The sequence below is a fragment of the Papaver somniferum genome, chromosome 3 (assembly GCF_003573695.1).
Source record: "Papaver somniferum cultivar HN1 chromosome 3, ASM357369v1, whole genome shotgun sequence".
NCBI classification, from domain to species: domain Eukaryota; kingdom Viridiplantae; phylum Streptophyta; class Magnoliopsida; order Ranunculales; family Papaveraceae; genus Papaver; species Papaver somniferum.
The window spans coordinates 96,834,269-96,840,666 of NC_039360.1; the positions used below are offsets into that span (position 1 = coordinate 96,834,269).

General features: G+C 34.9%; 1 long non-coding RNA gene and 1 other non-coding gene across 5 annotated transcripts; both read left to right on the forward strand.

The window, feature by feature from the left end:
• The first annotated feature begins 436 nt into the window (after positions 1-436).
• Positions 437-5,890, forward strand: LOC113356907. 4 transcript variants are annotated; one of them, XR_003363285.1, is made up of 9 exons: positions 437-672; positions 820-1,007; positions 1,178-1,318; positions 1,706-1,770; positions 2,148-2,283; positions 2,748-2,806; positions 3,229-3,340; positions 4,081-4,168; positions 5,265-5,890. It is a non-coding gene; the product is annotated as an uncharacterized LOC113356907 (long non-coding RNA). The 4 variants fall into 4 exon arrangements; XR_003363286.1 differs by having other exon boundaries at positions 832-1,007; positions 1,706-1,852; XR_003363287.1 differs by lacking the exon at positions 2,748-2,806 and having other exon boundaries at positions 832-1,007; positions 2,148-2,304.
• A 114-nt stretch (positions 5,891-6,004) lies between these two features.
• TRNAQ-UUG lies at positions 6,005-6,077 on the forward strand. The gene has a single exon. It is a non-coding gene; the product is annotated as a tRNA-Gln (tRNA).
• Positions 6,078-6,398: the final 321 nt, after the last annotated feature.

A 6,398-nucleotide genomic window follows, 5' to 3' on the forward strand; every position in this document is an offset into this window, starting at 1 on the left:
ATTGTTTATAATGAACAATAGCTTGGAAGCTAAGCAAAGCTATTTTCCTTTTACAAGACTCTCCTAAATATGGGAGTCTTTCCTAAGTTAAAACTCTTGCCAAAATCATAGTTATAAAAAGGTATGAGGTTTGTGTCCATGATAGCCGGGACTATCAGACGGACGATGTTTAATGGGGACCCTGATCCGGCGGTCGGGAAGCTCCGGATTGGTTTTTCCATTGGACGGCTGGGAAACCTTGCGGTAATTTTAAGTGGATCGGGGTGGCGAACTCGACATTATTTTCTCAAGATTTCTCAGCACCCTTTTTCTCTATTTTGCCTCTGTGAAGCCTTATTAGTTTTTTTTTTTTTTTTTTGTCTGTTGGATTCTTACGTATTGACATACATTAAACTCCCTCCAACTCACTGGTGGACTAACCCCTGGACATTGTTAGTGGGAAGGTGATGTCTTCTGATGTACATGATGTTTACTTCACAGACTAAAAATTCCAAACTAAAATCCTAGCCCTAATTTTTGTTTAAATTTTAATCGTTTTTTCAAGGGTTTAGGTTAATTTAGGGGCAAGGTTGTTTTGATTTCCGGAATAAACCAAAGAATTGAGTTAATTAAAACCCTACTTTATAAAATGATCGCCTCCAGAATTCTGCAGCTATTCATGAGATTCATAAGGTACATCTCTCTAATACCCTGTCTTTTTAGTGTTGAATGGTTAGATTAGGAAGTCGATTTTGTTAACGGGTTTGTTTCTCATTGCGGATTTGTTTCGATCTTTTATTTGGTGTTTCTTATTTACAAAAAATTTATTGACAATGGAAGCTTAGAAATCAGGTATATTCTTGGAAGGATGCCTAATTGATTCAACACGGACCTCTTTGATTCAACCCTTTCCGCTATGTCCCGTAAATTCCTATTCACCCGTCACTCAAATCAGCTGAACTCACCATCTACTTTCAGATAATTGAAATAGCCTTTCAGTTGGTTCTTTTAGTGATACTTTCTTCTGTGTAAGTACTTCTATATGTTTTTGATTCAATTTAACCTGAATGATTAACAACAACGTCATGAATTTGTCAATTTTGTAATCGTGTTTGCATATTTGAGAGATTGGGTATATAATCTCTATGTACAAGGTTATTTACCCTTCAATTTCTTCTTTCTTCTTCTTCTATCTCAGAGAATGAAGGAGTTCATTGAAAATGCCCCAGTTTCACTTCCAATCACCGAGGAAAATCAGAAATCACAGAGGCAAAAGCTACGAGATTCCAGAATTCTGCAGCTATGAGATTCTGAAGGAACAAACAAACTGTTAAACAAGGTACATCTCTCTAATACTCTGTCTTTTTGGTGTTGAATGGTTAAATTAGGTATGATCATATTTTCAAAACAAATTAGATTTTATATTTAAGTTTCCACTAAATTCCTTTTTTTCTTAAAAAAACGTACCACCAATTGCTTTTGGACATTCTCAAGTCAGATGATTATCTATATTCACTGTGATCTGTAGTTCAGGGTTTTTTTTATGTGATTTTTAACTGTCTGACTAATGTGTTCGGTGTACTTCATTTGTAGATATTGTGTTTGTCATATTGGTTAATGTTGTTGCAGTCAGTGTAGTCTTTGTTAGTTTATACGATGTTGGTTTTGATCTATATTTATGTTAGCTCTCCTTACTGATTTTTTTTTAATTCATATTGTGTTTCAGAAAGATAATTTGAATGCACATGAATCCCTGGGATGCAGCATGTATCGGGTTGTTACTGCCTAGAGGTACTATCGTTTATCACCGTTTTATCGTGATAATGCACATGAATCCCCTAGGATCAAAATTTATTCATGTGTTTCCATTAAGGTAATTATCCTTATCTTTGAGTAGGAAATAAAGAAACAAGTGATTTAAATGCACTGTACATAGTTATAAGTCGGTTAGATTTTGATTTGACTGCTTAGTTTTTTAGGATTTTATACTTTGTACTTTTGATTAAGGATTGGGCACATAGTTTGTGTTCTTCTTTTAGATTCGGTTGATCTTATTTAGACTGGGATTCACTAATAAATTTTGAAACTAAGCTCATTACAATTGTCTATTACTGCTTTTTCATCCCGACTCTTATTTATAACTTTTGTGATTTGTGTTGTTTATATAGAGAGAATTACTAGCAAGAAGGCAAAAGGTGTACCAAAAATAAGAGGTACCGGAAGCATTTGAGAGAGCTCTCAGTCTTTGAAAAAATGGGTTGATGACTATATTAATACTAACAGAAATCGGGTTATGTTCAGAAGGTATTCATTTGTCCAATTCAAGTAAGAAAAATTTCTATGAACTGAAATTTTGAATTTCTCTTTGTGCACTTTTCAACTTTCTTGCCGAGTTTTTTAAAGTGTGGCATCTCAATCCATTCCCTTTCTGTACTGCATTTTCTCTAACCATGAATAAAAAGTCATTGCATAAAATCTCTTCATACTATTGGTTGATTTTCAAGAGTGATGGTTGTTCAACAATTAGTCTTGGTCATGCCATTACAAGTTCATATGGGAAATCATAGAAACTTGCTAATGCTAGGGAAAAATTAGATATCTTGCTAAAGAATCTGATATGGTTGAATGGGTGGACAATAGAACTCAGGTGATCATTGCCATAAAGAAACTAAGCCAACCTTCAGTATTTCTGCTACAGAAAGGATGGTCACCCTTCTGTATATGAAAAGAACTATTAGACTGATTGATAACATGCTGCATATCTGCAGCACTGAGGACACTGGCGCAATGTATACTAAGGGCTTTTCCAGTATCACTATCAACCAAGGTACAAAATCCCTTCAATTGTCTGCATCACGTCCTCGATGGTAAAGCATGTCGTTTCTATCCATTTGTTGTTATGATAGGCGATAGTGCTACAACTCACTGTGTAACTGATATCTCTGGAAGGAAAATTGCCAGCTAGGAAAACACATCATGTGAATTTATATGGAGCCTGCAGAAGTTGGCTGGTGCCTTTTTAACAATAGTTTCTGACAATTTCATTTTTCGCAAGAACTACCAAAGCTACATTGGCTGATACTTTGTCCAGTTGGGGTGTTATAACTGTAGAACATGTTAGAAGTAGTTGCCTGTTATAAGAATGTGAATACTGAATGTATGTGATAGGTGAATTGTATATCTGTATTTAAATTGTTTTTTTTGTTGCACCAAAGCTAACTTCAGTTGGTTTTTAAAATTATTTTATAGGGAGTTGGTTGAGCTTGGCCATACTGACAGAGATCAAGCTGTGTTCGCTGCTTCTCACCCAACACCCGCTATAATATTCCCTTTTGTAGCAGCAACATGATGGCTAGAATAGGTAAGTATGATCCATGTCACTCTTTCTATGCTACCATTAGTATCATAGGATGTATGTGCACAAGTGGATAGTATATGCCTGGTGCTATATGCTTTTGAAGAACATGGTTAATGTTGATACATAATCTAGCATATCACAGTTTTATGACTGTGAAAATTTTGTAAGTACAGAAGTTAATTGGAGGGAGTCGTGACCCTTAGGTTTTGGTGGCTTCTCTTTTTAACTATGAACACTACTGTTGCTCTTTTTAACTAGGAACACCTTTGTTGATGCCTTTTGGTGTAGGTGGATAGGATTGAGTTTACTGGGAGAGAGGTTTATTATTAGCAAATCATTCTTTACTCATTTACTCAATTTGAACCTTTACACTGATTATTTGTTAGTTGTCTACAGGGGTATCTAACCCCCCTCTTACATTTTCGTGTTACAGACCCTTGCATCTGATTAATTTTCATATGGAATCCAATGTAGCTATGGAATAATGAGTACTGAGCATGAAGATTCATGATTTTTTTGAATTTATTATTTGTACGATCTTGAACAAAGATAATAATTGTTGCTGATATCCTTGCATGATTTGCATTATTGATTTAGCTTCTCATATGAGATTTTCTATGAGAGAATCCTAGCAGTAGACCTCCAGCATCATATGGTGCAAGATCAGTTTCATTTGTGTAATTGGTATAATGTCTACTCTTCTGACTTTTCTTTATGATGTCATGTTACAAAAACAACTACAGTCCAAGCGAGAGAAATTCTGATAACCTCAGCAGCGCACTGATCTTCACAGAATTGAGGTGTTTGCTTGAGGTCTTCTGCTTGATGAAGGTAACTCTAACTGTTTCATCTTTGCTAGACTTTTCAGTATGTAGAACTTTGTGATGTGCGATTCTTGGTCTTTTCTGCTTGGTTTTTTCAGTTGTGTCTTTCGTTTGGCTATGTAATATAAAGTATTGCACTGTTATGATGGCTGCAATATTTTACGTGATGGATTGTTATCGCTAGGTGCCATGGGCAGTAGATTTTCAGAAATTACGAAGATTATAACTCAACAGATTTGTGATGGAAAAGAATCATACAACAAGTTGTTAAAGACTAATGTGTAATCTGCTGCTCTTAAGGATGAACAGTGATACCCGTATTGTTGTCAAGTATGGTTGCATGGGTTAGTAGAGCAAAAGTTAGATATAATCTTCATATTACATTTAAACTTGAATCTTTACAGTCTTTCCATTGCATTCTTAAGTTTAACAAATTTTTATAACATCTGCCTTGCCAAGTTCCTAAAAAAATGGATCTCATAGTTAACATCTACTTCCTTTATATATAAACTGAAACATTTTTGAGGTTGTTATATACTAAGTATTGCAAGATGTGTAGTTTGACACCTGAAATTGTTGGGTATCATTTCTAAATACAATGGATAACGGAGTGAGCAGAACCATCTCATTAGTATATATATCACAAAATAAGCCTTATGTTGCATATCCATTAGGTAAAATGATCTTCCTCAGTAATGTTGAGCATCTTAGGAGCACTGTATCAACTGATACTTTATCCATATGAATCGTCCATAATTATATATGTATATACGGACAGTGAAGTGAGTAGACACAGCTCATTAGTGTCTTCATTCCAAAATGAGCCTTATATTGCATATCCATTACATTAGGTATAATGATCCTCTTCAGTAAGTTGAGCATCTTAGGATCGCTGCATTAAATCGTACTAGCTAACATTAACATAATAATGGTCTATTATCATGTAACAAGAATAAAAAATGGGGTAGACAATGGGGTAATGAAATTATACTTGATACTTTTATATGTTTTTAGCCAGCACCTGATACGGATTTCTTAGTTTAGCCATGTGTAAGTTCTTTTATAAATTTCAAGGAAACCTGAATAGCTTTATTGTTCAACAGGAGCTCTGTCACTATATACTTTAACATGTTTACATTTGAAGAGGTTGCTGGCGTAATTTTTTGCATATGAAAGAGATGTTATGAGGATTTCTTTATTCCCATAATCATTGCTCTGCAGTTCATTGACTAACTCTACTCATTGCTTTGAAGATTGCATTTTTAGAGCATTTGTAGCGTTACTCATTGCTCTGAAGATTGCATTTTCAGCGTTACTCAATGAACTACAAAACAATGATTAGGGGAGTAAAGAAATCTTCAGAGTGGTTTTACTCTGCTTGCCAAAACTGCAATGAAAGACATGCAATAATCAACAACACACTGTGGTGCTACTCTTGCGATGAAGAAGTCGAGTTTCCAGAAACCAGGTAAATATATTTCGAAATAGACATCTGAAGTGTTAGGAAAACAAATATCCCTATCGGATTCCTGTCGGGAAAGTTCTCAGGTTATTCGGCGGTAAGTCTAGCAACGCCTATCTTTAAAATACATCTCATATATTTTCTACATGTAAAAGTTAGAGCACTAATACAAAATTACACAAGTTAAAAGCTACTTCACACCGACTTATTCTTATTTGTGTTGTTTAGGATGTATTTGTAAGGTTGTTGCTTGCAAGACTAGAGCAGTGAGTATGTCAAAAATCAATCCATATTTATTATTGTACACTACGTTGTTGTGATGTTGCCAAAATACATGATTATGAATTTGATGGCTTTGCCATTCCTCATGTGTTGCCACTTGCCATCTTAGCTCAGTCGGAAGAGTGCATGGCTTTGAACCATGTGGTTGTGGGTTCGATTCCCATAGATGGCGGAGGTCCTTATGGTTATACATGTTTTCGTGCAGCTAATCTTACTTGGTTCTTTGTGTGTTACCAATACTTATTACTTATGACCCTTCTACTGAAGTGGACTTCAGCGGAAATTAATATGTTTACAGGTAGCTAGCCTTAAAATTGATCTACCTATTTTTTGATCCAAAAATTGCACCTCATTGGTTATTTTTAACAGACCTGTGTTTAGTTTCATCAGGAACTACATAGTACACACTTAAAACTGTCAATTTCTAGCTAAAACTTAAATTTGTATCGGTATTCAAGTTTTATTTGTTGATGAAGAGGTCATTATAGGTATG